This window comes from Heterodontus francisci, chromosome 20, assembly GCF_036365525.1.
Source record: "Heterodontus francisci isolate sHetFra1 chromosome 20, sHetFra1.hap1, whole genome shotgun sequence".
NCBI classification, from domain to species: domain Eukaryota; kingdom Metazoa; phylum Chordata; class Chondrichthyes; order Heterodontiformes; family Heterodontidae; genus Heterodontus; species Heterodontus francisci.
The window spans coordinates 44,542,746-44,570,694 of record NC_090390.1 but is presented as its reverse complement, the minus strand read 5'-3'; the positions used below and the strand labels follow the sequence as shown (position 1 = coordinate 44,570,694).

General features: G+C 43.2%; 1 protein-coding gene across 4 annotated transcripts in view; it reads left to right on the top strand.

The window, feature by feature from the left end:
• Positions 1 to 27,949, top strand: part of pwwp2b (PWWP domain containing 2B) — a 62,102-nt gene that overhangs the window by 17,845 nt on the left and 16,308 nt on the right. The window contains exon 4 of one of the 4 annotated variants that reach the window (XM_068052677.1): positions 22,117 to 22,329. The exons of 2 other annotated variants lie outside the window; for them this stretch is intronic. The gene's annotated coding sequence lies outside the window, so the exon portion shown is untranslated. Of the gene's footprint in view, positions 1 to 22,112; positions 22,330 to 27,949 lie in introns of those variants that run through there. One more of the 4 variants, XM_068052676.1, reaches the window with a different exon arrangement.

Genomic DNA, 27,949 nt, shown 5'->3' with positions numbered 1-27,949 from the left:
CCCTTAGAGGGTGAGACTGGGGAATTTAATAATGAAAATGAGGGAATGGCAGAGGCTTTGAACAAGTATTTTGTATTCGACTTCACAGGAGAAGACACACAAAAAAAATCCCAATAGTAGAAAATTAGGAAGCAACACTATCACTAGAAGACAAGTAATGGGACTGAAGGCTCAAGTCCCTTGGACCTGATGGCCTACATCTGAGGGTCTTGAAGGAAGTGGCTGCAGAGATAGCAGATGCATTGGTTGTAATTTTCCAAAATTCCCTAAATTCTAGAAAGGTCACAGTGGATTGGAAAATCCCAAATGTAACACCTCTATTTAAGAAAGGTAGGAGCTGAAAACCATAGGCCAGGGAGCCTAATGTCTGCTGTTGGGGAAAATGCTCGAATCCATTATTAAAGAGGTAGTAGCAGGACATCTAGAAAATCATAATACAGTTAGGCAGAGTCAACATGGCTTTGTGAAAGGGAAATCGTGTTTGACATTTATTAGAGTCCTTTGAGGATGTTACAAGCAGGTTGGATGAAGGGGAGCCAGTAGATGGATTGCCAAAAGGCCTTCGATAAGGTGCCACATGAAAGGTTACTACACTAGATAAAAGCTTATGATGTTGGGGGTGATATTTTGAGCATGGATAGAGGACTGGCTGCTACCAGGAAACAGCAGGAAGAATGGGTCATTTTCTGGATGGCAAACTGTAACTAGTGGAGTGCCACAGGGATCAGTGCTGGGGCCTCAACTATTTATGATCTAAATGACGTGGTTGAAGGGACCGAATGTATTGTAGCCAAATTTGCTGGTGTTGCGAAGATAGGTAGGAAAGCAAGTTGTGAGGAGGATAGGTTGAATGAGTGGGCAAAAATTTAGTAGGTGGAGTATAATGTGGCCAAATGTGAGTTTGTCCACTTTGGCAGGTATAGAAAAGCAGAATATTTATTTTAAAGAGAGAAAGACTAGGATGCTGCAGTACGGGGAGATCTGGGTATCCTTGTACATGAATCTCAAAGTCAGCATGCAGGTACAGCTGTACAGGGCATTGCTGAGACTACACCTAGAGTACTGTATACAATTTCGGTCACCTTATTTAAGGAGGGACAGACTTGCATTGGAAGCTGCACAGAGGAAGTTCACTAGGCTATTTCCTGGGATGTGGGCTTTGCTTTATGAGGAAAGGTTGAGCCTATACTCATTGGAGTTTAGAAGAATAAGCGGTGATCTTATTGAAACATGCAAGATTCTGAGGGGGCTTGACAGGGTAGATGCTGAGAGGATTTTTATGTGGTGGTCTAAAACTAGGAGACAGCGTTTCAAATTAAGGGGTCTCCCATTTAAGACAGATGAGGAATTTCTTCTCTCTGGGTCAGTAGTGTTTGGAATTCTCACCCAGAGTTGTGGAGGTTAAAGGCCTGCTACCCCACCCGAACCCGATGACATGTGTCGGAGTTGGGTTGGGCCGCTGTTCCGGGTCCGTCTTGCGGGCTTGGGTTGGACTGGGTCAGGGACACACAGCAAGGTAAGGGCTGAAAGTTTAAAAACTTAACTGAGCTGCGAGTCCGGGACATCAAGCAGGGAAACTGAGTCTGTGCAGTGAGCGTCTCTATGACATCATCGCGCTCCTGCTGCAGCTTCCGGCAGATTGGGAGTTGGAAGGTAGGTAAAGGGAACATTGCGGTGGTCGGATCGGGGGTGGGTTGGGCTCGGGGTGGGGAGCATGGAAATGGAGAGACTTGGGCCAGGTCAGGCTCTGGTCCCATGTGGTTCCATTGGCTTTGGGTCAGGGTTTTATTTTTGTGACTTGAGCAGACCTTTAGTGGAGGTTGGGTCATTGAATGTATTCAAGCCTGAGTTACAGATTTTTGATCTGCAAGGAAGTCGAGCTATGTCCAGCAGGCAGGAAAGTAGAGTTAAGGCCATAGTCAGATCAGCATAATTTTGTAGAATGGCAGAGCAGGCTCGAGGCCCTGAATAGCCTACTCCTACTACTCCTATTTCTTATGTTCTTCATGAGCATATAGGCTACCTATAGAATCTGCCTTTTTGTGATGAATGTGAATTTTAAACAAAAAAGATTCCAACTCCAAGGCAAGACGTTAAACCCAAGTTTTAAAGAGAAAGATGATTGAATTTTTGTAATGGCCATCATTTGTTATCATTTTCATGGCTGCAGCGACTCTTGGGTTTGCTGTTGCAGTATGGTCTTGAAACTGAGATGTGTAAAATTAGCTCATGTATACCTAATGTTTGTTTGGGATTCCTTTTTTGTACCTTTTTAAAATCGTCAAGTTCCCATTCCTGATTTTCTGCTGAGACAAAACTGTGATGCCCACCATAGTTCAGTATTCTACAAATGCTTGCTGACCAGGTTTGCAAACAATGACTGCTTGGGTAAGGTACCAGAGGCCACTGACACCCATAGAACTGTTCTTGAGCAAAGAGTTGGCGCCTTATGAACAGGTGGTAAGAAAAATTGCCAAAAAATTACTCATTTGCTTGCTATAATCTAGCTAGTATAAGTAATTACTGGTCTCAACATGTCTTTTTGAAATTGCACTGTTAGTTTTGGACTTTGACACCACCTGTCCTATTTTAGTTCACAGAAAATGTTGGAAATGCTCAATAAATCTGGCAGCATCTGTGGAGAGAAACAGTTAACTTTTCAGGACTGTGACCTTTCATCAGAACAGTTCTGATGTAAGATCAGACTTGAAACACTAACTCTTCCTCTCCACAGATGCTGCCAGACCTATTGAGCATTTCCAGCATCTGCAGTATTTTGCTTTTCTATTTTGTTCACTGTTGGGATACACCCGGTAAGAACACCTTGCGTCTCATGTCTGCCCACCCAATGTCTTGTAAATTGTTCAGAACCTTTGTGGAGTGTATCATGTGTTGTTATCTGTCTGCTTGCCTTTGGTCGGCAGATGAATGTACACTCTGAATATAAATTGGGTTGGAGTAGGCCATTTGGCCCTTTGAGCCTGCTCTGCCATTAAACAAGATCATGGCTGATCATGTAACTTAACTCTACCTTCCTGTACTATCCCTATATCCCTTAATTCCCATGGTATCTGAAAATCTATCAACCTCTCCCTTGAATATACTCAACGACTGAGTATCCATAGCTCTCTGGGGTAGAGAATTCCAAAGATTCGTAACCCTTTCAAGAAATCTCTCCTCATCTCAGTCCTAAAATGGCCGACCCCTTAATCTGAGACTGTGACCCCATGTTCTAGATTCCCCAGGCAGGGGAAAGCCTTTCTCAGTATATGCCATCAAGCCTATTGAGAATTTTATGTTTCGATTAGATCTTCTCTCATCCTTCTAAACTCCAAGGAATATAAACCAAATTTACTCAATCTCTCTTCAAAGGACAATCACCATGTGCCAGGAACCAGTCCATTGAACCTTCATTGGACTCCCTCTAGGGCCAGAATGAGGCTGAGGCTAAAAATTAACAAATATTTAAACGTAAATGAACAGTAGTTAGTAAACCTATTCCTGTTCCTAAACAAATGTGGACTGGAATTTATGGTAAAAATAACAATGGGGTGAATGGCATTCACCGTTTATTCACATGGAAGGATGGCAACTTCAACCGCACACACAAATCAGGAAGTTGCTTTTTCCTCCTGCTCTTCCAAAAACTCTGCTATTGCAGTATTTTGTGTCTTGACTCACTGTTTTCCACCCACCCTGCACATTTCCCTTTCTCTTGTCACTCCTGCTTGTGCTCTCCCACTTTCTGTAGCTAATTTGACATTGTCTTCACGAATTCAGTATTCTAACTGACCCTGATTCATTCGCTACACTGCTCATTAACAATGCATTAGTCTGGTCATGGCGCTACAGTTGCTTGTCCTCCTGCAGCTCCCAGGTGCTCTTTTGATGGCAGTGCACTTTTTGCGTCTTGTCATAGAGTTATACAACACAGAAACAGGCTCTTCGGCCCATTGTGTCCCTGCTGGCCATCAAGCACCTATCCCCATTTTCCAGCACATGGCCCATAGCCATGTATGCTATGGCGTTTCAAGTGCTCATCTAAATACTAAAATGTTGAGGGTTCCTGCCTCGACCACCCCTTCAGGCAGTGTGTTCCAGATTCCAACTACCTGCTGGGTGAAAAATCTTTTTTCTCAAATCCCCTCTAAACCTCCTGCCCCTTACCTTAATTCTATGCCTCCTGGTTATCGACACCTATGCTAGGGTAAATAGGAAGAAACTTTTTCCCTTAGCTATGCCCCTCATAATTTTGTATACCTCTCTCTGGTCTCCCCTCAGCCTTTTCTGCTCTAAGGAAAACAGCCCTAGCCTTTTCAGCCTCTCTCTTCATAGCTAAAATGCGCCAGCCCAGGCATCATCCTGGTGAATCTCCTCTGCACCCTCTTCAGTGCAATTGCACCCTTCCTATAGTGTGGTGACCAGAACTGTACGCAGTACTCCAGCTGTGGCCTAACTAGCGTTGTATACAGCTCCATCATAACCTCCCTGCACTTGTATTCTGTGCCTCGGTTAATGAAGGCAAGTATCCCAAATGCCTTCCTAACCACCTTACCTACCTGTGCCGCTGCCTTCAGTGATCTATGCACAAGTACACCAAGGTCCCTCTGTACTTCCTAGGGTCCAACCACCTATTGTATATTCCCTTGCCTTGTTAGTCCTCCCAAAATGCATCACTTCTCATGAGTAAATTCCATTTGCCGCTGCTCTGCCCATCTTACCAGCCTGTCTATATTGTCCTGTAATCTAAGGCTTTCCTCCTCACTATTTACGACACCACCAATTTTCATGTCATCTGAGAACTTGCTAATCATACCTCTTAGTCACATCTAAATCATTAATGTACACTAGAAACAGCAAGGGTCCCAGCACTGATCCCTGCGGTACACCACTGGTCAGTAAGTTTCAGTGCAAATTCCCATAGGAAGTCTGTGTGCAAGTGTAATTGGCAAATGAACAGTATGAGCTATTGAGAGCAAAAAACAGTCCCATATTCGCAAACTTGATTCGTCTTTTATGTCAAAAAGATGGGGATGCTTCTCTTCCAGTGCTACGTCATGCAACAAAAATTGGTCGTTGAAGGACACTTATTTCTATGTGACAGAACAGTACTAGAGTCAGAATAACTCTGTCTTTCCACTGGCATCAGGCTGACACTCTCACTTGTGTGGCCAAATATGTTCACCGTGGATGCTCCTGACCACAGAACTGTCTGCCAAAGTGGCTATGGAAAGCCATTGGCCCTTCCCCTCTCCCACTCAGTCTATGCCATTAGGTCCCATCCCAACCAATTTGTACAATAAAATGTTTGGTATTTAAGAAATTGTCCAGCTAGTGATCAAGGACACTGTTCAATTGATGGATATAATGACTGCATTGTTTTTGTTTTAACAGCAGTCAGGCTTCAATGCACATTAATCCCTTTATCCTATCAGCTATAATATACATTTCTGTAGCTTACAGAAGGCGGTATTCATCTTGAGCTATGACCAGCAGTTGTGGGCATGTCTCCAGATCATCTTTCATTATTCAGTATTACATTTTTAATATAAGTAGGGTGGGACAGCATTGCTTTCAAATTCAGTGCGAAAGAATAGAATACATATTTTTCACTCACTATCTACTTTAAGCACACCCATGTCAGTTGTATCATGAGCCAAGCTTGTACATTCTGCCTCAATATTAACTTTACAAGCCTTTCGGACAGCTACAATAATTTGAATTTTCCCTTTTTCTGCAGTACTCTTAGGACACTGATAATTCACCAATCCACCTAGCTCCTTGAGGAGTAGATTTAACATTCTGTTAAAGATAACCCTAATGGGTAGACTGATTCTGGCTGCAAAAGCAGCAGGATGTTTACCAGTGCACTTTGCTGGTAAACTGAGCAGTTTTAACCAGTTAAGAGTCTGAAATCCCACTACCCTGCTGCCTCCACCCTCTTTTCCACCAGGAATTGCGAGGAACTCACGAACTTCTTTGTCACAAAGATTGAGATGATCCATTCAGCTGCTTCCCTCCCTTCTCCCTAGTTCACTGGGCCAAACTTCCACTAACATTTGCCCCTGCTCTAGCCCTGAACACTCCTCATTCTGTAGTTTCTCTGCTGTCTCCCATCATGTCCTCTCTGAGCTCATCTTGTCCATGAGACCCACCTTCTGCTCCCTCGACCCTGCTACCACCCAGCTTCCCTTTCTGGCCCTTTTGTTAGTTGCTCTTGTTAATGATTCCCTCTTCTCGGGTACGGTCCTGCTACCCTTCAAATTTAGATTTAGAGATACAGCACTGAAACAGGCCCTTCGGCCCACCGAGTCTGTGCCGACCATCAACCACCCATTTATACTAATCCTACACTAATCCCATATTCCTACCACATCCTCACCTGTCCCTATATTCCCCTACCACCTACCTATACTAGGGGCAATTTATAATGGCCAATTTACCTATCAACCTGCAAGTCTTTTGCCTGTGGGAGGAAACCGGAACACCCGGAGGAAACCCACGCAGACACAGGGAGAACTTGCAAACTCCACGCAGGCTGTACCCGTAACTGAACCCGGGTCGATGGAGCTGTGAGGCTGCGGTGCTAACCACTGTGCTGTCCTGCTTCATTTTTTTCTTTTTTGAGAGGTGCAATATCAAGCTCTCTGTCCTTGCAAACTACTGTTCCAACTTTCCTTTCCCAGATCCTTGGACGTGTCATCTGCCAAATCTCTGCCCATCTTTCCTGCAACTCCATGCTTGAATCCTTCAAATCGGGTAGCTTCCCCATCGCAGAACCAAAATAGCTTGACATCCTGTTGGTGATTGTGGTAAACTATCCCTCCTCATCCTTCTGAAACCCTCTGCAACCTTTTGCACCACACAATTCTCCTTCAATCTTTCTGCTCTGTTATTCAGCTGGGAGGGACTTCCCTCACCTGGTTCCATTCTTATCTATTAACTTGTAGCCAGAAAGTCACCTGCAAAGATTTCCCTACCTGCATGGTTGCCTGTGGAGTCTCCAAGGATCTGTCCTTTGTCCTCTCCTATTTCTCATCTGTATGCAGTGATATTGTCCAAAAGCATCCATCATCACCCCTCTCAATTGCTCCCCTGTCTGATTTGTTACACATCCTGCCCAACATCAGTATTGGAGGAGTAGGCGTTGCCTTCAACTAAATATTAGGAAGACTGAAGCCATTGTCTTTCCACCCCACTACAAACCTCGTTCCCTGACTGCTGTCTGAGGCTGAACCAGATTATTTGCACACGTCATGTTTGACACCTAAGATGAACTTCCAAGCACGTCCACTCCATCACCAAAGCCACCTCTAACATTGCCTGGGTCTGCCCCTGCCTCAGCTTATCTGAAACTCTCATCCATTGCTTTGTTACCTCTCGACTTGTCCATTCCAGTGCTCTCCTGGCCAGGCTCCCCTACCTGCAATAACATCCCACGCAGAAGAGTGTCTGCAGAGACTCATGGACAGGATTGCGGCTGCCTGCAACGAATTTGGCCTAACCATCAGCCTCAAGAAAGCTGTCATAGGACAGGACGTCAGAAATGCTCCATCCATCAATATCGGCGACCACGTTCTGGAAGTGGTTCAAGAGTTCACCTACCTAGGCTCAACTATCACCAGTAACCTGTCTCTAGATGCAGAAATCAACAAGCGCATGGGAAAGGCTTCCACTGCTATGTCCAGACTGGCCAAAAGGGTGTGGGAAAATGGCACACTGACACGGAACACAAAAGTCTGAGCGTTTCAAGCCGGTGTCCTCAGTACCTTGCTCTATGGCAGCAAGGCCTAGACAACGTATGTCAGCCAACAGCAACGTCTCAACTCATTCCATCTTTGCTGCCTCCAGAGAATCCTTAGCATTAGGTGGCAGGACTGTATCTCCAACGCAGACGTCCTCCAGGCGGCCAACATCCCCAGCATATACATCCTACTGAGCCAGTGGTGCTTGAGATGGCTTGGCCATGTGAGCTGCATGGAAGATGGCAGGATCCCTAAGGACACATTGTACAGCGAGTTCGTCACTGGTATCAGACCCACTGGCCGTCCATGTCTCCGCTTTAAAGACGTCTGCAAACGTGACATGAAGTCCTGTGACATTGATCGCAAGTCGTGGGAGTCAGTTGCCTGTGATCACCAGAGCTAGCAGACAGCCATAAAGGCGGGGCTAAAGAGTGGCGAGTTGAAGAGACTTAGCAGTTGGCAGGAAAAAAGACAGAAGTGCAAGGGGAGAGCCAACTGTGTAACAGCCCCGACAACCAATTTTATCTGTAGCACCTGTGGAAGAGTCTGTCACTCTAGAATTGGCCTTTATAGCCACTCCAGGCGCTGCTTCACAAACCACTGACCACCTCGTGGTGCTTACCTATTGTCTCAAGACAAGGAGGCCAAAGAAGGTCTGCATCCTTGTCATCAAATCTCTTCATGGCCTCATCCCTCCCTATCTGTAACTTCCTTTAGCTGTAAAGCCCACCCAGATCCCCTCCAAATCTGATCTCTTGTGCTTCCCCAACTTTAATTGCTGCTTCAGGGTCACCCCACTTTTGGCTACCTAGGCCTAAAGGCCTGGAATTCCCTCCTAAATCTCTTTGCCCCTCTGTCTCCTTTTTAAAAAAAAAAACTACCTCTTGACCAGGATTTTGGGCAGCTGTACTGATATCTCTGGCTCAGAGTCGAATTTTGTTCATGTTTCTATAAAGTGCCTTGGGACATTCTTCTATAGTAAAGGCACTATATAAATGCGAATTGTTGTTAAACTCCACGCACAATTGGGGGAGGGGTTAATCCTCGATGTTGCCAACCTTGGCAAAGTTTTCTGATCTTGGATAAATCTAGTGTGTCCCTATGGGGAACATATACATTCCATGCAGAGCCAACAAATTTTGTACCTTTTGTGGATTTTTGAGTAACTTGATTTGGAGAATTATGGTATCACATCTGACTGACCACAAAAATGAGCAGTACAGTTTTTCTGTAACAATGTTTGCCGCTGCTTACGTGATCAATTAAAAATATCTTGGGTAAGATGTCTGAAGTCTCCAATGAAAACTAACTTCTCTTAATGCTGGTAGCTTGAGTTGATTTATTTTAATATTCCCTGATTTATGACAGACATCAAGGTTTTCACCAATTTTTTTTGCTTTGTTTATACTGTAGAAACCATGGTGAAGTAAAGCCCATCTCTTCTGTGCAGACCGGAAATGATGATGAATTCCCTGTCTATATTGTGTTAGCTGATCTTGATAAGGTAGTGGCAGGCGCACTGCCGTTGACTGTAGAAACTCCTGTAATAGGACACAAGCAGGTCCTTTATGGTTTGGAGTTTGGGTGGGGGGTGTGTATGCACTTTAAAGACTGTATTGCTGCTGTTTGGGGGATGCAGCCTTTTTGGCTGATTGAGTCTCAGCTCTCCCTCGTGGCAAACACGAGGGGACATAGCTTCAAGTTGAGGGGTGATAAATATAGGACAGATGTGAGAGGTAGTTTCTTTACTCAGAGAGTAGTAAGGGCGTGGAATGCCCTGCCTGCAGCAGTAGTAGATTCGCCAACTTTAAGGGCATTTAAGTGGACATTGGATAGACACATGGATGAAAATGGAATAGTGTAGGTCAGATGGTTTCACAGGTCGGCGCAACATCGAGGGCCGAAGGGCCTGTACTGCGCTGTAATGTTCTAATTCTAATTCTCCTATCCTAGCTCTCCGATGGCAGGATCCAACTGCCAACAACTCTAATGTTGCTGTTGTACCTGATGTATCTTTCAAAATATTTTTGAGTAAATTGCTTCCTAATAATTGTTTAAATTTCAGCTTTCACTAATTTCCATATCCTCTCTTCCCAACTTTCTTTGCCTTTTTGCAGAATATCTACTGTATATGTAGAATACAAATTGAGGGGTGGTAGAAGTAAGAGTCAGTGGAATGTATAATTAAAGCCTGATGGGTCACCATCACACAAGACTGACTCTTTAAATAACTTTTTTTTGTAGAAAGACTGAAGGGTTGCAAGGAATGAGCAATGTTGAAACTGTATCTAAAAATGCAAAAGATTCAACAGTTCATTCTGTCTGCAGGAAAAAAAAGTGAATCCTGTGTAAGTGGGGGTTTCCAGACCTGTGCTACCCTCTTTAGATTTGAAAAAAGTTCATGAAGTTACAGTATTGATAGTGTTTTTTTTTAGTTTTATACAATATTGCCTATAAATACTTGCTTTATTTTGGAGGGAATTTACCAACCCTTCAATTTCCAGGCAGTGACTGGTTTAGATGTTGTAAATGGCAGCAGTTCACAATTTGAAGAGGAGGATGCTTTTTTTAAAGTTCTATTTGCAGTCTCCTTTTTTTTTCACTTTCTTGATAGTTTATTTATTTCTGGACTAATGTACTGTGGCGTCAGCCTAGATTGTATGCTCAAGTCTCTCGCGTTGGACTTGAACCCACAATTTTCTGAGTCATTGGTGAGAGTGATACACCAATGAGCCAAGGCTTGGAATAGGTACAGAGAAACTATTTTCCCTAGTGGAGAAATCAAGAACAAGATGCCCCACCCATAAATGGCTGTGGTTACTGGTCAATTTAAGATAATTTTTGTTAGGTAAGGGTGTGGAGGGATCTGGAGGAAAGATTGGTAAAGGGAGGTAAAAGGATTCGAGGTACACAGATCAGCTGTTATCTAATTGAATGGTGGAGCTGATTTGAGGAATTGAATGGCTGACTTACTATTTCCTATGTTCCTACTAACCAGACCTGTGTCTTTAGTATGAAAGTAAGTCTTTAAGTGTAGTAGCGAGGGATCGCTGCATTGAGCTAAGTTGTTAAATTTGGGCTCCATCTCCCTCTTTTGTTAGACAGGTTATGAAAAGTTCTAACTCCTTAAGTGGAACGGAGTTCTCCTGGTATCCTGGTCAGCTTTCTTCCCTCATTTGATAGATCCAATAATAGATTAAATGGCATTTTGTCGGATACTGCTGCATACAAAATTAGCCTCCAGATTTGTCTACAAATTACATTTCATAAGTAATCAATTGACACAATTTAGGATGACCTGAGGATTTAATGAGGTGCTATATGAATAATTTCTTCCCTCTTAAAAATAATTCTCCCCCCCACCCCCCCCCCGGTCCTGGTTAAGTCTTTAAAACAAAATTCACTCACCACTCTTTTTTTTTTTTCCACCCCCCCCCACCCCACCATTAAAGTGAATCAGTTCTATTGATACCTTGCCTGTGTTGAATTAGTTCAGTTCAATGTGATGTTTGTGGAAGATGGTGGTAATGGTAGACTGCGCTTTTTTCCTTTTTAGGGCAGCAGTGTGTGGCATGTGATTTTTTTTTTTTTGTTCTTGCTGAACTGACCAAAGACGTCCAGGAACAGATCAGAGGAGTCTGCAGCCAGTGCGAGTAGAGCTGATGTGAGAAATGATTGGGAATAGAGTGGTCTATCTTCTGTGGATTTGGTGTTGGCTAGGGAGAAAGCATTAAATGTGTTCCTTTTTTCTCTGTTTAAAATATTTAGTCTTGGATGTATTTAAGTATACCAGAGTACTAGATTTCATGTGTTAGAAGTAGGCAATTTTGATTTTTATACAATGGCTGATTCAGTAAATGCTGCAAGATAAAAATCAATTATTGACCACCTCCGCCTGATCTGAAGTTTAAACAGGCACTTACTATTGGCGACAACCTATTGCCTTCCTCAACTTAATATTGTTTGAACCTTGTGTACTTGTCTATATTCATAAATACCTATCCGAATAAGTTATCTTCAACTTGTAAAGGACTTGATTGCTTAAATCCCTTTTCTGTCATTGAATAAACTGAATACTCCCTTCCGATAAAAGGAATATCTAAGCATGTGGGATTAGACTCACCACTGATGCAGGTATGAATCATATCCGTGGGCATGGTACTAAGATCGGCCCTGACTGGAGCACTATATAAGCATGACTTCACCACCTGACTGTGCTTTACTGTTTGTGTATCTTTTTTGCTTTGGTTCTTTTCAGAAATTGGATATAGTAGGATAGATTTTCATATTGAAAATGAAATTTGAGTAGAATATCTTGATATTTGTGAACATTTTAACATTTGAGAAAGCAGATGAGAAATGATGGCTTAGTAATGTCAAGCTTTGGATTTTTAAAAGCCCAAAGATTCTAGTTATAAGCGAAGTCTGAGTGAAATTATCATTGGTAGGATGGAGTCGAGATTATTCATGAGTGTGATGTGGGTGAATGGGAGGTTTCTTGAAAACATGCTGTTTTAACATTCTTGTTGAGAAATTGAGTCTGTAGTCATTGTAGAAGGACCACTGAAATAGTTGTACGGCTATTTGACTCCAGGTGTCTCAACAATTAGTACAGAACCTTTTTAATCTCTGCTGGATTGACTTCTCTTTCTGATTATTTAAACTCTCTTCTACAGATATGTCTAATGAAGCATTGCATTACAGTGGAAATATATCTTTGCTTGTATGAAAATGATCAGAATTAAAAGAACATACAGATATGTTCACTAGATTTAGGGAAATATTTTTCTGTTTGAAAAGCTTTCTAAATAGCACTCATCTCTGAAATTCGCAATCAACTGCAGACTAAGTGCCTAATCAGCATTTGAGGCAAATGTGTTAAACATTAATAGCGAAAAACAAATATGAATTTTAAGTAATGGAAAATACTTTCATTTCCAGAGGTTTTGGGCTGATAAGGTTTTAATAAGGTGATTAGTCGGCCTAAAATCTGAGTCTGTTTCAAAATTCAGCTGCTGTCCTTCAAATGATTCCTTGGTAAGTCATCTTGATCAATTGCATTCTTTAAATTTCAACAGTCTCCAGATATGCTCACAACTGTTTTTTTTTTAATGTAGCTAACAACATCTTGCATTAATGTAGGAAACTATTTAAGGTGCTTCACTGGCATAATCAAACAAAAATAGATACAATGCCACTGGAGACATTAGGGGTGATCAACAGCTTAGAGGTAGATTTTAAGGAATATCTTTAAAGGTGGAGAAGCATTGTGGTTTAAGGAGGGAATTGGTATGGGGTGAAAACCCTGAAGGTACATCCACCAATGATGGGGTCAAGGGAAGGAAATGTACATAAAGTTAGTCCAGAACAGTGTTTTTGGTAGGTTTTTTTATTCATTCTTGGGATATGGGCATCGCTGGCTAGGCCAGCATTGATTGCCCATTCCTAAATTTCCTAGCGAAGGTGGTTGTGGGCTGCCGCCTTGAACCTCTGTAGTCTTTAGGGCATAGGTACACTCACGGTGCTGTTGAGAAGGGAGTTCCAGGATTTTGACCCAGTGACAGTGAAGGAACGGTGATTATAGTTCCAAGTTAGGATGGTGTGTGGCTTAGAGGGGAACTTGCATGTGGTGGTGTTCCCATGCATCTGCTGCCCTTGGCCTTCTAGGTGGTAGAGGTCATGGGTTTGGAAGGTGCTTCGAAGGAGCCTTGGTAAGTTGCTGCAGTGCATCTTGTAGATGCTACACATTATTCCCACTGTAGTGAAGGGAGTGAATGTTGAAGGTGGTGGATGGGGTGCCAGTCAGGCTGCTTTTATCCTGGATGATGTCGAGCCTCTTGAGTGTTGCTGGCGCTGCACCCATCCAGGGCAGTAGAGAGTACTCCAATCACACTCCTGACTTGTGCCTTACAGATGGTGGACAGGCTTTGGGGCGTTGGGAGATAAGTTATCCGCTGCAGAATTCCTAGCCTCTGACCTCCTCTTGCAGCCGCAATATTTGTGGTTGCTCCAGTTCAGTTTCTAGTCAATGGTAACCCCAGGATGATAGTGGGGGATTCAGCGCTGGTAATGCCATTGAATATCGAGGGGAAATGGTTAGATTCTCTTGTTTGAGATGGTCATTGCCAAGCACCTGTGTGGTGCGAATGTTACTTGCCACTTATCAGCCCAAGCCTGGATGTTGTCCAGATCTTGCTGAATCTGGCCACTGGCTGCTTCAGTATCTGAGGAGTTGTGAATGGTACTGAACATTGTGCAAACATCCCCACATCTGACCTTTATGATGGAGGGGAGGCCATTGATGAAGCAGCTGAAGATGGTTGGGCCTAGGACACTACCCTGAGGAACTCCTGCTGTGATGTCCTGGCACTAACCTCCAGCAACCACAACCATCTTTGCGCTAGGTATGACTCCAACCAGTGGAGAGTTTTCCTCCTGGTTTCCATTGAGAATTAGGGCGGTAATTGGCCGGGTTGGAGTCCTGTTTGTTTTGTCTACAGGACATACTTGGGCAATTTTCCACATTTCTGGGTAGATGCCAGTGTTGTAGCTGTACTGGAACAGCTTGGCTAGGGTTGTGGCTAGTTCTGGAGCACAGGTCTTCAGTACTATTGCTGGAATGTTGTCCGGTCCCATAGCCTTTGCGGTATCCAACACCTTCAGTCGTTTCTTGATATCACGTGGAGTGAATCGGCTGAAGACTGGCACCTGTGATGCTGGGGACCTCAGGAGGAGGCCGAGATGGATCAACCACTCTGCACGTCTGGCTGAAGATGGATGCAAATGCTTCAGCCTTGTCTTTTGCACTGATGTGCTGGGCTCCCCAATCATTTGAGAATGGGGATATTTGTGGAGCCTCTTCCTCAGGTTAGTTGTTTAATTGTCTACCACCATTCACGACTGCATGTGGCAGGACTGCAGAGCTTAAATCTGATGCATTGGTTATGGGATCGCTTAGTCCTGTCTGTTGCATGCTGCTTCTGTTTGGTATGCAAGTAGTCCTGTGTTGTAGCTTCCCCAGGCTGACTCCTCATTTTGAGGTATGCCTGGTGCTGCTCCTGGCATGCCCTCCTGCACGCTTCATTGAACCAGGATTGGTCTCCCGGCTTTATGGTAAAACGGGGGACATGCCAGGACATGAAGTTACAGATTCTGGTTGAATACAATTCTGCTGATGGCCCACAGTGCCTCATGGATGCCCAATTTTGAGTTGCTGGATCTGTCTGAAATCTATCCCATTTCACATGGTGGTCGTGCTACACAACACTGTGGTGGGTATCCTTAATGTGAAGATGGGACTCTGTCTCCACAAGGTCTGTGCAATGGTCACTCCTACCAATACTGTCATGGACAGGTGCATCTGTGACAGGTAGATTGGTTAGGGCGAGTTCAAGTAGGTTTTGCCCTCTTGTTGGTTCACTCACCACCTGCCGCAGACCCAGTCTAGCAACTGTGTTCTTTAGGGCTCGGTCAGTAGTGGTGCTACTGAGCCACTCTTGGGGATGGGCATTGAAGCCCCCCACCCAGAGTATATTCTGTACCCTTGCTATCCTCAGTGTTTTCTCCTGTTGGTGTTCAACAGGGAGAAGCACTGATTCATCAGCTGAGGGGGCAGTAGGTGATGATCAACAGGAGGTTTCCTTGCCCATGTTTGACCTGATGCCATGAGACCTCATGGGGTCTGGAGTCAATATTGAGGACTCCCAGGGCAACTCCCTCCCGACTGTATACTACTGTGCCGCCACCTCTGCTGGGTATGTCCTGCCTGTGGGACAAGACATATCCAGGGAAGGTGATGGGGCATTGTCTGAGAGGTATGATTTCGTGACTATGACGGTCAAGCTATTGTTTCCAGTAATCGGAAACACACTGTTACTCTCCATGGATGCTGTCAGACCTGCTGAGTATTTCCAGCATTTTCTGTTCTTGCCGATTTCCAGCATCTGCAGTGTTTTGCTTTTGTAATAAAATTCTATATCCTGTTACGGTCGCTGTTATCTAGGTGTTCTTATTCATTGCTCAACACCAAATCTAGCATGGCCTCTTCTCTTGGTTCAAGAACGCATTGTTCCAGAAAACTTAACAACATGTATATGCATAGTGCCTTTAACATAATAAAACATCCCAAGGCGCTCCCAGGAGCATTACTAAACAAAATTTGACATCAAGCTGCAGGAAATATTGGGGCAGATGTCTAAAAGCTTGGTCAAAGAGGTAAGTTTTTACAAAGTGTCTTAAAGGAGGATAGAGGGGCAAAGAGGTTTAGCGAGGGAATTCCAGAGCTTGGGGCCTGAGCAGCTGAAGGCATGGCCACCAGTGGTGAAGCAATTGAAAATTGGGGGTGCTCAAGAGGCTAGAATTAAGAGCAGTGCAAATATCTGAAGATAGTATAGCTGGAGGAGATTATACAGATGGGGAGGAGTGAGGCTGTGGAGATATTGAAAACAACGATGAGCATTTTAAAATAGAGGTGATGCTTAACTGGGAACGATGTCAATCAGCAAGTGCATAGGTGAATGGGAGTTGATGTGCATTTGCTCAGTGACACTCAGTTTGGGTTCTGCCATGGCCACTCAGCTCCTGACCTCATTACAGCCTTGGTTCAAACATGGGCAAATGAACTGAACCCCAGGGGGATGAGGTGAGAGTGACTGCCCTTGACATCAAGGCAGCATTTGACAGAGTATGGCACAAGAAGCCCAAGCAAAGCTGAAGTCAATGGGAATGAGGGAAAATACTCCAGGTTGGAGCCATACCTAGCGCAAAGGAAGATGGTTGTGGTTGTTGGAGGTCAATGATCTCGAGGACAGAAGTTCCTCAGAGTAGTGTCCTAGGCGCAACCATCTTCAGCTGCTTCATTCATGACCTTCATTCAATCATAAGGTCAGAAGTGGGGATGTTCGCTGATTGCGCATTGTTTAGCGCCATTCACGACGACTCATACTGAAGCAGTACGTGTAGAAATGCAGCAAGACTTGGACAATATCCAGGCTTGAGCTGATGAGTGGCAAGTAACATTCGCGCCACACAAGTGCTAGGCAATGACCATCTCAAACGAGAGAATCTAACCATGTCCCCAAGACATTCAACGGCATTACGATAGGTAAATCCTCCACTATCAATATCCTGGGAGGTTCCCATTGACCGAAACTGAACTGGAATAACCATATAAATACTGTGGCTACAAGAGCAGGTCAGAGGCTGGAATCCTGTAGCGAGTAACTCACCACCTGACTCACCAGAGCCTGTCCACCATCTGCAAGGTACAAGTCCGGAGTGTGATGGAATATTCTCCACTTGCTTGGATGGGTGCAGCACCAACAACACTCCAGAAGCTCGACACCATCCAGGACAAAGCAGCCCGCTTGATTGGCACCACATTTACAAACATTCACTCCCTGCACCACCGACACAGTGGCAGCAGTGTGTACCATCTGCAAGATGCACTGAGGCTCCTTTGACAGCACCTTCCAAACCCATGACCTCTACCACCGAGAAGGGCAAGGACAGCAGATGCATGGGAACACCACCACCTGCGCGTTTCCCTCCAAGTCGCACAGCATCCTGACTTGGCACTATATCACTGTTCCTTCACTGTCACTGGGTCAAAAGCCTGGAACTCTCTCTTCCTAACCGCACTGTGGGTGTACCTACCCCGCATGGACTGCAGTGGTTCAAGAAGGTGGCTCACCACTACCTTTTCAAGGGCAATTAGGGATGGGCAATAAATGCTGGCCTAGCCAGCGATGCCCACATCCCAAGAATGAAAAAAAAAAAGTACGTCATAGGCAGCAAAGTTTTAGATGATCTCAAGTTTAAGGAGGGTAGAACATGGGAGACCAGCAAGGAATGTGTTGGACTAGTCCGGTCTAGAGGTAACAAATGCATGGGCAAGAGTTTCAGCAGCAGATGAGCCAAAGCACGAGCAAAGGTGGAAACAGGCTGACTTGGTGATGCTGATATGTTTGCTCAACTTTTTCTACCTTTTTTGAGTCTGTAGTAGATGTTCAGCTTCCCCAGTCTACATAATGTTCGTCCCCCATTATGTATTTTGCAACTAGTTTCTGTGATCTCCATATTTATAGATCTCCAGATAGCAGCATACATAAACAACTCCCATTGAAGTCTTGCATCCTCTTCTGTTCCATTCTACCCAGAGAGTTTCTACTGCATGCTCACCCTTGCTGTGATCCTCTCTTTCTATTGCTGTAATAGTATCCCTTGTCAATATTGCTGCACCTTTACCAATTTCCCTGTCCTTTTTCTAAAGAGCATTTAACTTGGAATATTTATCTCCCACTCATGCCCTGTTTGTAGCCAGGTCTGTGATGGAACTATGTCTTGCCCTTTTTAAGTGGAATTTGAACTTCTAATTCACTTGTTTTATTTCTCATGCTATATGCATTAATGAAAAGAACATTTAATTTGGCAGGAGACGCTGTGCTGCTGTTCTGTCCAGATGTTTTCAGCACCTATTCTAATTTGTTACATTTCTTGTTTATCTCTTCTGTTATACTTTTGGGTTATTTTGTGTATTAACTATTGGTGACCTGGACTTTGCTTAAAAAAAATAATTTTAGTCTATTTTTTGTCTACTCCTGTCTGAGGCTTCTCCATCCACCCAAGTTGAGCTGAGGATGCATTTGGAAGCTCACCCATATCTGTGCCTCAACTCACCAAGGGAGAGCATGACTGGGAAGAGGGGGCTAAGGAAAGATCCTTGGTGGGAGGAAAACTCGAGTTTTAAAAAGAACTGTTGCTGCAGATACTTTTGCTGAGCAAGAGTGGAACCGAGCAAGGATAATTCCACTAAACTGGACACTGGCATCTGATGAGGATGGTGGAGTTGACTGTCAGACTGCAGAGAGGTTAAGGATAGATAATACTTGATGTCATAGAGTCGTAGAGTTTTACAGCACAGAAATAGGCCCTTCGACCCAACGCGCCTGCGCCAACCATCAAGCACCCGTCCTAACTAATCCCATTTCCCTGCACTTGGCCCGTAGCCTTGTATGTTATGGCGTTTCAAGTGCTCATCTAAATATTTCTTGAATGTCGTGAGTGTTCCTGCCTGTTCCAGATTCCAATCACCCTCTGGGTGAAAACATTCCTCCTTGACACTCCTCTAAACCGCCTGCCTCTTACCTTAAATCTATGCCCCCTAGTTATTGACCTCTCCGCTAAGGGAAAAAGTTACTTTATCTATCCCATCAATGCCCCTCATAATTTTGTATACCTCAATCAGGTCCCCCCTCAGCCTTCTCCGCTCCAAGGAAAACAACCCCTGCCTATCCAGTCTGTCGTCATAACTGCAGTGCTCCATCCCAGGCAACATCCTGGTGAACCTCCTCTGCACCCTCTCCATTGCAGTCACATCCTTCCTATAGTGTGGCAACCAGAACTGTACACATTACTCCAGCTGTGGCCTAACCAGCATTTTACACAGCTCCATCATAATCTCCCTGCTCTTGCTTTTATTAGCCGAGGCATAGAACATAAGTATCTCGTATGCCTTCCTAACCACCTTTTATCTACATGTGTTGCTACCTTCAGTGATCTATGGACAAGCACCCCAAGGTCCCTCTGTACTCCCTAGGGTCCTACCATCCATTTTATATTCCATTGCCTTGTTAGACCTCCCAAAGTGCATCACCTCGCACTTCTCAGGATTAAACTCCATTTTCCATTGCTCTGCCCATCTATATTGTCCTGTAGTCTAAGGCTTTCCTCCTCGCTATTTACGACATGACCAATTTTCATGTCGTCTGTGAACTTACTGATCATACCTCCCTATATTATCTAAATCATTAATGTACACTACAAACAGTAAGGGTCCCAGCACCAGGCTTCCACTCGCAAAAACAACCCTCTACCATCACCCTCTGCTTCCTGCCACTAAGCCAATTTTGAATCCAGTTTGCCAAATTGCCCTGGATCCCATGGGCTCTTACCTTAACCAATCTCCCATGCGGACCTTATCAAAAGCCTTACTGAAGTCCATGTACTCTACATCAACTGCTCTACCCTCATCTACACCTATAGTCACCTCCTCGAAAAGTTCACTGAAGTTTGTTGGACATGATCTCCCCTTGACAAAGCCATGCTGACTGTCCCTGATTAATCCCTGCCTGTCCAACTGGAGATTAATCCTGACCCTCAGAATTTTTTTCAATAATTTCCCGACCACTGATATTGGACTCACTGGCCTGTAATTACCTGGTTTATCCCTGCTACCCTTCTTAAATAATGGTACTGCATTCACTGTCCTCCAATCCTCTGGTACCTCTCCTGTGGCCAGAGAGGATCTGAAAATTTGTGTCAGAGCCCCTGCTATCTCCTCCCTTGCCTCACATAACAGCCTGGGATACATCTCATCTGGGACGGGGGTTTATCCACCTTCAAGCCCGCTAATACTTGCTCTTTTTCTATGCTAATTTGATCAAGTATATCACCTAATCCCCTTCCCTGATCTCTACACCTACATCGTCCCTCTCCATAGTGAACACAGATGAAAAGTAATCATTCAAAACCTCACCTATGTCCTCTGGCTCCACATACCGATTGCTTCTTGATCCCTAATAGGCCCCACTTTTTGCCTGGTTATCCTCTTGCCCCTAACATACTTGTAAAACACCTTGGGATTTTCCTTTATCTTGTCTGCCAGTGATTTCTTCATGCCGCCTCTTTGCTCTCCTAATTACTTTTTTTAAGTACTCCTACACTTTCTATACTCCTCTAGGGCCTCCGCTGTTTTCAGCACTCTGAATCTGCCATATGCCTCCTTTTTTTTTTCCTTGTCCAATTCTCTATATCCCTTGATATCCAGGATTCCCTTGACCTGTTGGTCCTACTCTTCACCTTTTACAGGAACATGTTGCACCTGAACCCTCTCCATTTCCTTTCTAAATGACTCCCACTGGTCTGATGTAGCCTTTCCTATAAGAAGCTGCTGCCAGTTCATTTTGGCCAGATCCTGTTTTATCATATTGAAATCTGCCTTCCCCCAATTCAGTAATCTTATTTCCGGACCCTCTATGTCCTTTTCCATAACAACCTTAAATCTTAGAGTTATGGTCACTATCCTCGAAATGCTCCCCCACTGCCGCTTCATTCCCTAGGATTATGTCATTTGTGGCTATTTCAGTGCTGTGGAGAGGCAGAAATCTGATTGGAGAGATTCAAATGAGAAGTTAAAGGAAAGATTTGGGAGATGTCATGTTTAAGTTCTTTGGAGCAGGTGAGGCAATTTGCAAGAACAGAGGGGCCAGTTGTGAATGAGTCTTTTTTGAGTGGCATGATAGTGGTTTTGAAAGGGAAGGGGACAGTACCTGAAGGAGAAGGAATCATTTCCAGTGTTGGCTAGCAAGGGGCTAAGAAGGACAGTTTGGTGGCCCTCCATTTTGTGGTAATACACAGGAGCAAGAGGTGGGTATTGTGGCCATGAGATGGGACTGAGACTAGAAGGTGGGGTTGGGAAACTAGGGTCATGGTTATGAAAGGAGTAGCCATGGGGAGGATTAGCTTTGGAAAACAGCTGAAATATGGTTTCAACTGGGAAGAGATGTTTAAGGAGATGGTAGTGTAGAAATCAAGCTGTGGGCTGTGATTAATCTCCAGGATGATTGTGAATTAGTGGGCAGTTTTGGCAGAATGGCTATGGCATTTGATGTGGTTCAGCTAGATCTAATGATGGAAGGTAAACCAGTTGTTTGTCAGATATCAAGTTTGTGCCCCTTGGATGTGAGGGAGTTAAATGAGGGGCATGCCATGATTTTGACCAGGATATGATAAAGATGTTGATGGGGGGGACAACTGTATCCGATTTGGACATGAGGGGCTAGTGCAGCAGATGAATAGGTGCAGAAGAAAGTGAATTGAGGGCTAAAGGCTAAGCATAAACATAGAATGGCACTTAGTCCGGAGCAAAGATCAACTAGAATAGGATTCTTGTAATCACAAGCACTTGTGTCCACCAACTACTTCTGTTGGGAATTTTGGTAATGCTTTCGTATCAATGTTTTATCTTTTGAAACTGTATGGGAATTTCCAATGTCAGCAATTGTTCATGATATGATGAATCAAAAATGGTTTTTGAATTTCTTTTCAATTTTTAGGCTTTCTGGCTTCATGCCAGTTTTTCAGTAGATTTGAGCATGTGTTTTGTACTTACACCTGTGGAGAGATGAGTTAATGATGAAAGGTCATAGACTTGAAATGTTAACACTGTTTCTCTCTCCACAGCTGCAGCCAGACTTGCTGAGTAATTCCAGCATTTACTATCTCTTTATTTCAGACTTCCAGCATCTGCAGTATTTTGCTCTTTATAAATTAGCAAGCTCACCTAATAGTGTACTAATTACTTTTAAGGCAGGATGTAGAGATTGGAAGAAGCTGATAGTGGGGAAATTACTGCTGTGGATACTTGATCATGCAAAATGGACTACTGACGAGTGGATCTGTGATGAAAGGCTATTTGAATAGCACTCTCTGGCTCCCACCCACACTTGGTGCTCATGAATTCCTAGACGGCATTCCAAGTGATGGCTGAATCACTGAACACTTCTTTGTGCTCCCAGATCCGGAGGTATCCCTTGAAGTATTATTAGACCCTGAGACTAGTCAAATTGCAGGCAAACCCTGGGCTGCCTCTAAGCTGATGACTTGGGTAATACTATTCAGCATAATACTTTCTGTTCTGATTCGCTGTGAGTATGCCACAGGAAGTTAATCATTTTATTTTAAATCTGTACTCTTATTTTGAAATTTAGTTAACTTGTAGAAGATGGTAGGTTTTCGAACAAATATTGAGGATGTCCAATTAGGGATATTGACTTACCTGTGTCTTTGATTATCCCAAGGTTAAATGTATATAAGACTGGGGTAAAATTTATGTGGAACTGTACATGTGTATCTGTAACTTTTCACAGGTCTGAGCACATGAATTCAACTGCTTGAAGGCTGCCCCAGCTAGTTGTAATTCGTTGGATTTTGCAGTTGTAATGATATCCAAACTCTGCATTCGCAGTCATTACTCTGTAAAACTGACAGTGACTTCTGGCGTCTGCACGTGCAGAGTTAAAAGTGGAAATCCAGAGGTTGCCGTTAGCGATTCCCTGCTCTTTCACAGGGTGCACTGTTGAAGCCTGGGAAACCGCAGTCTTTAGAAATAATTGAACTGATGAGAATTTCCCATTTTACTCTAATATCACTCAAAAGAAATCCCCTAAAAATTATGGCTTGTGAATAAGGTGTAACTGGATTTTTAACAGCATACCAAGTCATAACTACTGCTGAACAACATCTTTGACCCTGGAAAATTAATTTTATTTTGGAATGTCAATTTTTTTCATTATGAATTATCTATTTTTTTTAAAGCTGATATTTCAGGTTCTACCTTTAATCCCATTTCTATATCCCAATCTTTATTTAGCTCTATGTAAACTTTATAAAAAGTGAAGGATAATCAGTGCAGTTAATTTCCTGGTTTGCTGTCTGAAAATACTTCAATATGATTGGCTACTTATCTTTCATGGCGACATTGCTGTTGCTGGACACACGGAGATCCCCTTAACAGATTAAAATTAACGTCAGGAAAGGTGAAATCCATACCACAGAGATCATTAGGTCTTTGTTCGCTGACCTCGAAGAAAGCTGCCATGAGTGTTGCTGCTTCACTGCTGACTGCAAAATCCAGACTATTATGTCTGTCAATCACCTAACTTCTGTGGAAGGGAACAAAAGCTTTTGATCGGCAGTTCTATTGTCTACTGCTTCAATAAATAACTGGCCATATAAACAGCAATTCTGAGTATGGAAATGGGTTGCAACAATGGAAATGCCTGGTTTGAACATCTAGGGATAGTTACCACTCATTTTACACCAGTTTTATCGTTGCAAAACTGCTAGAGTTGGCTGAACCAACATGAAAGATTGTGGCATTTTAAATGCAGGTGATGCCCAAACTGGCATTTGTGTCTTATGTGATCTTTCATGCTGGTTTAAGATTCAGTTGGCTCAAATGAGTTCAGTCGGTTCTGAAAAAGTCATATCTGACTCAACGTCGACTCTCTCTCTTTCTCCACAGATGCTGTCAGAGTATTTCCGGCACTTACTGTTTTTTATCACTCAAATCAGATGCACTAGAACTATCAGTGGTGATATTGGAGACTTTAATTACCCAAATTTCGATTAGGATAACGTTGGAACAAAGGGAAAGGATGGGGAGGAATTTCTAAAATGTGTTCAGGAAAACTTCCTTGATTACTGTTTTCTGCACAGCTAGAAAGGAGGCATTGCTGGATGTGGTGCTGGGAATTGAGGTGGGTCAAGTGTCAGTCGGGCACGAGTGATCATCGTATCATTAGGTTTAGACTCGTAATGCCGAAAAGCAAGGAATGATATAAGGTAGAACAGCTGGATTGGAAGAGGGCTGATTTCAATGCGGTAATAAGGGATTTAGCCAGGATAAAACTGAACCAAAGATTGACGGGAATAACAGTGATGGAACAATGGGTTTTCTTTCAGGAGGTAATGCTTCAGGTACAGGCTAGGTACATGCCAACAAGGGCGAAAGGTAGGGGAACAAAAAACAGGGCTCATGAAATGATGAGGGAGATAGAGATTATAATGAAACAAAAAAAGGGTGTGTGATGCATGTCAGGTGAATTCTTCAAATGAGAACCAGGCCAAATACAATAAGTGGAGAGGAGAATTGCTAACTACAATTACAGTACCCCTTTCACAAGAAGTTGAGCACTAGCCATTAGTAATTACTTGGCTTGCTCGTTGCCACTGTCATCCATATTTGCTGGCCCCTTGCCGCAAGCCAGCGACACTTCCAGGTACCAGTATAGCAGTGTTTTCCCAGAACTCTACATCCTTTGGAAGCTTTCTAGGCCTGGAGTGGGGAAAAATCCTTACGAATACAGCAGCATTGTGATGTATATTGTGTTTACACATTTTGCTATCGTACAGTGACTTTAAGTAATAGAAATTTATCAACCATCTGAATGATGTATGTTCTGTAAGCCAGAATGAGCAGGCAGACCTGAGCCAGTTAATAATTTTAAAATTTAACTTGTCTTCCATAGCCTCAGCCTTCCCTAACTCAAACTTCCTCCAGCCCAATAATCCTCATAGATTCTTATGCTCCTCCAATTGTGGCCTTTGTTATACCTTTTAATGATTTCAATGAGGTCTCAATGCTTGTCTTTGGTGCTATTTTAAAATCAGTTATTTCTATTTAATTTTCTTTACAGTTTTCCTTCAAGTACAAAGGTGTATACACATTGAATAAAGCAGTGGTACTGCAGTGTAGAATTTGTTGGATTTTGAGTAGTTCTGTTACTGCTGCAAAACCTTTTTGTGTCTCTTTTCAAAGGGAGCACAATATACCAGCAGAATCTTTTTTTGCTTAACTTGTGTGTAGGAATGTACAGTATCAAATGAGAATGATTATACATCAGTGGTGAATAACTACCTGAGCAAATTGGAGGGAATTCTTTTTCAATTGGCTTTTTTGAGAATTTTGCTTTGCAATGTTAACACTTTCACCTGGATTTTGCAGTCAGTGGTGAAGCAAGTGTGCTCGCCACAGCCCACAAAAGTCTCGTGATCTCTGGAATAGCTTTCCCCTTCCTTTTGGCAGTTTAAATCTGGTGCCAGACAAGGTGATGTCTTTTTGTGTGCAATTATGTCAGCAAGCGGCTAGGCAGCTAATCACATTGAAGTATGCGCACACAGTAAACCAGGAAGTTAAAAGCACTAAATGCAATAAATGATTCAATTAAGATAGAAGCTAAAGTAAGAAACCGTAAGGGAAATTATTTTAAACCATTATGGAGATGTTTGATATTCCACAAATAAAATCTGCTTTTCAGAGCCAATAAGGGGGTGTAGTAGTAGGAGTTATGAAGTTAGTGCACTGTTTAAAAACCCAGTTAGACTTCAACAAAGCTCAACTTTTTTTTTTCAAGATTTTTACAGTGAGATTAACAGTTTGAGTGTAAGTTCTTGACAATTCCTTTGATTTTTCATGATTGCAGTCTGGAAGGGGTGGGGTGATGTGGTGGCTCAACAGTATACCCCCTGGAGAAGCATAGAGTTACTGTCAGCAATTTCTGGATTTCTATGTTACTTTGCGCATGTGTGGACTTCACAAGTTGCTGTCCGTTTCAACGGTGTAACGATGGCAAAGGCTGATAGTTTTGCTGTCATTACCACTGCAAAATCCTAGCCATCTTGTCTCTAGGAACTTGTTGTTCCAACCACTTTTCTATCCTTTGAAACCAACAGAAGGATGTTGAGAAGGTTAAAAAGAGGCATTCAAAGGAGCCTATACTTATAAGCTTAGGATTCTCAATATATTTGGATACATTTGTTTGCCTAATACTGCCAAATGAGATTTTAGTACTGTAACTATAATTAGACATTCTTGCCATATAAGGTTATATATTCAACAATGCGTGGATAGTATTGACATTAGAATTGGACTGTTTGTTTAGCATTTATGTTTAAGGAACTTTTATATCTTAACTGGGATAAGTTGCTTAAATGTGTCGATTTTATAAGCCATCACTAGAAGTATGGGGAGGTATGTATTCATCCAGAGATTTTCATGTTAATTTTCTAAAGCTTGGAGAAGGTCACTTGTTTACTGTAAGTAAAGCTTGTTATTACAGTTGGTGTTGCTCCTTGTTCAGCCTTCACAATGGAGGTTCGATGCATTCCAAGGTGTTGGTGCACATTTTCCTCTAGTTGGTTAACTCACGATTGGTTTTATGCTATCATGTATTTGTGCTCCATTGTCTAATTTGGTAGTGAACGTTACATGAATTTGTCCTGCATCTGTTGAATTATGTGGTCTCTGTGTACATTGCAGTTCTTTAATTTTGTTTTTTATAGAATGATATCCCACAGAAGGAATTAAACCCATTGTGCCAATGTCGGCTTTCTAAAAGCTGCCAGTTAGTCTCTCTCTCCTTTCCCCATAGTGCTGTAATTTTATTTTCCTTTTAAGTATACAATTCCGTTTTGAATGTTACTATTGCATATGCTGTCACCATCCTTTCTGGCAGTGCACGGCAGATCAAACGTTGCTGAGGAAACACTTCTCATCTCGCTCCTCCTCTCCTTTCATCTCCTCCTCCCTCCCAGCTCTTTTTGCTAGTTATTCCTCTGGTTACTGACCCTCCTGCCAGCGGAAACAGTTTTGCTCTATCAAAACCCCTCTTAATTTTGAACACCTATTTAATCTCCTCTTAACCACCTCTGTTCTAAGGAGAATAATACCAGCTTCTCTAGTCTCTTGACATAATTGAATTTCCTTGGCCATAGTAGGCACAGTCAACATCAAATGCACCTACATGCCAACTCTGGACGCCAGCATCTCCGATAAAGAGCATTTCTGTGACTCCCTAGGTGACGTTCTGAGGAACATTCCAAATGGCGAGAGGCTATTCATCCTGGGTGACTTCAGTGCGCTTGTTGGGGCAAACAATGATTCATGACCAGTGTACCTTGGTTGCCATGGCGTGGGCAAGATTGACAATAACTGACACCACCACCTTGAGCTTTGTGCTCTGAATGAACTCTGCATCATCAACACCACCTTTCAGTGCAGACATTGCCCCAAGGTATCATGGCATCACTCAAGCTCTGGACGTTGGCACCAACTAGACTTTGTCGTCACAAGGAGGCATGATCTGCCCTTGGTTCTTCACACCTGCACCTACCGTAGCACAGATTGCGACACTGACCACTCATTTTTAGCAGAGTGAAGGTGCATCTCTGAAAGTTCCACAGCTCCAAGCACGCCAGCCCGTCTCACATCCCTTGCGTAAGCAATGATGGCAAATACCAGCACTTCACACTGTTGCTAGAATGCTTGCTACCCACCAAAACCTGAACGGGAAGCACCAATGTTAGCATCGATGAGCTTAGTGACTTCAAACTTCAATCATCTATGAAGCTGCAGAAGCATCATTTAGTAAAGGCAGAACCCGCAATAATGGATGGTTTAACACTTACTCAGTTAAGATGATATGTCATTGATGTAAAAAAATTAAAGCCTACATGACTCACATAAAAACCCAATAGCTAACATGCTGCATGACCTGAAAATAACCAAGATAGCTGTGCAAAGGAGAGGGCGATGGTGCATAGTAAATACTGGATCAGCTTATGTCAAGAAATCCAAGCTGCCT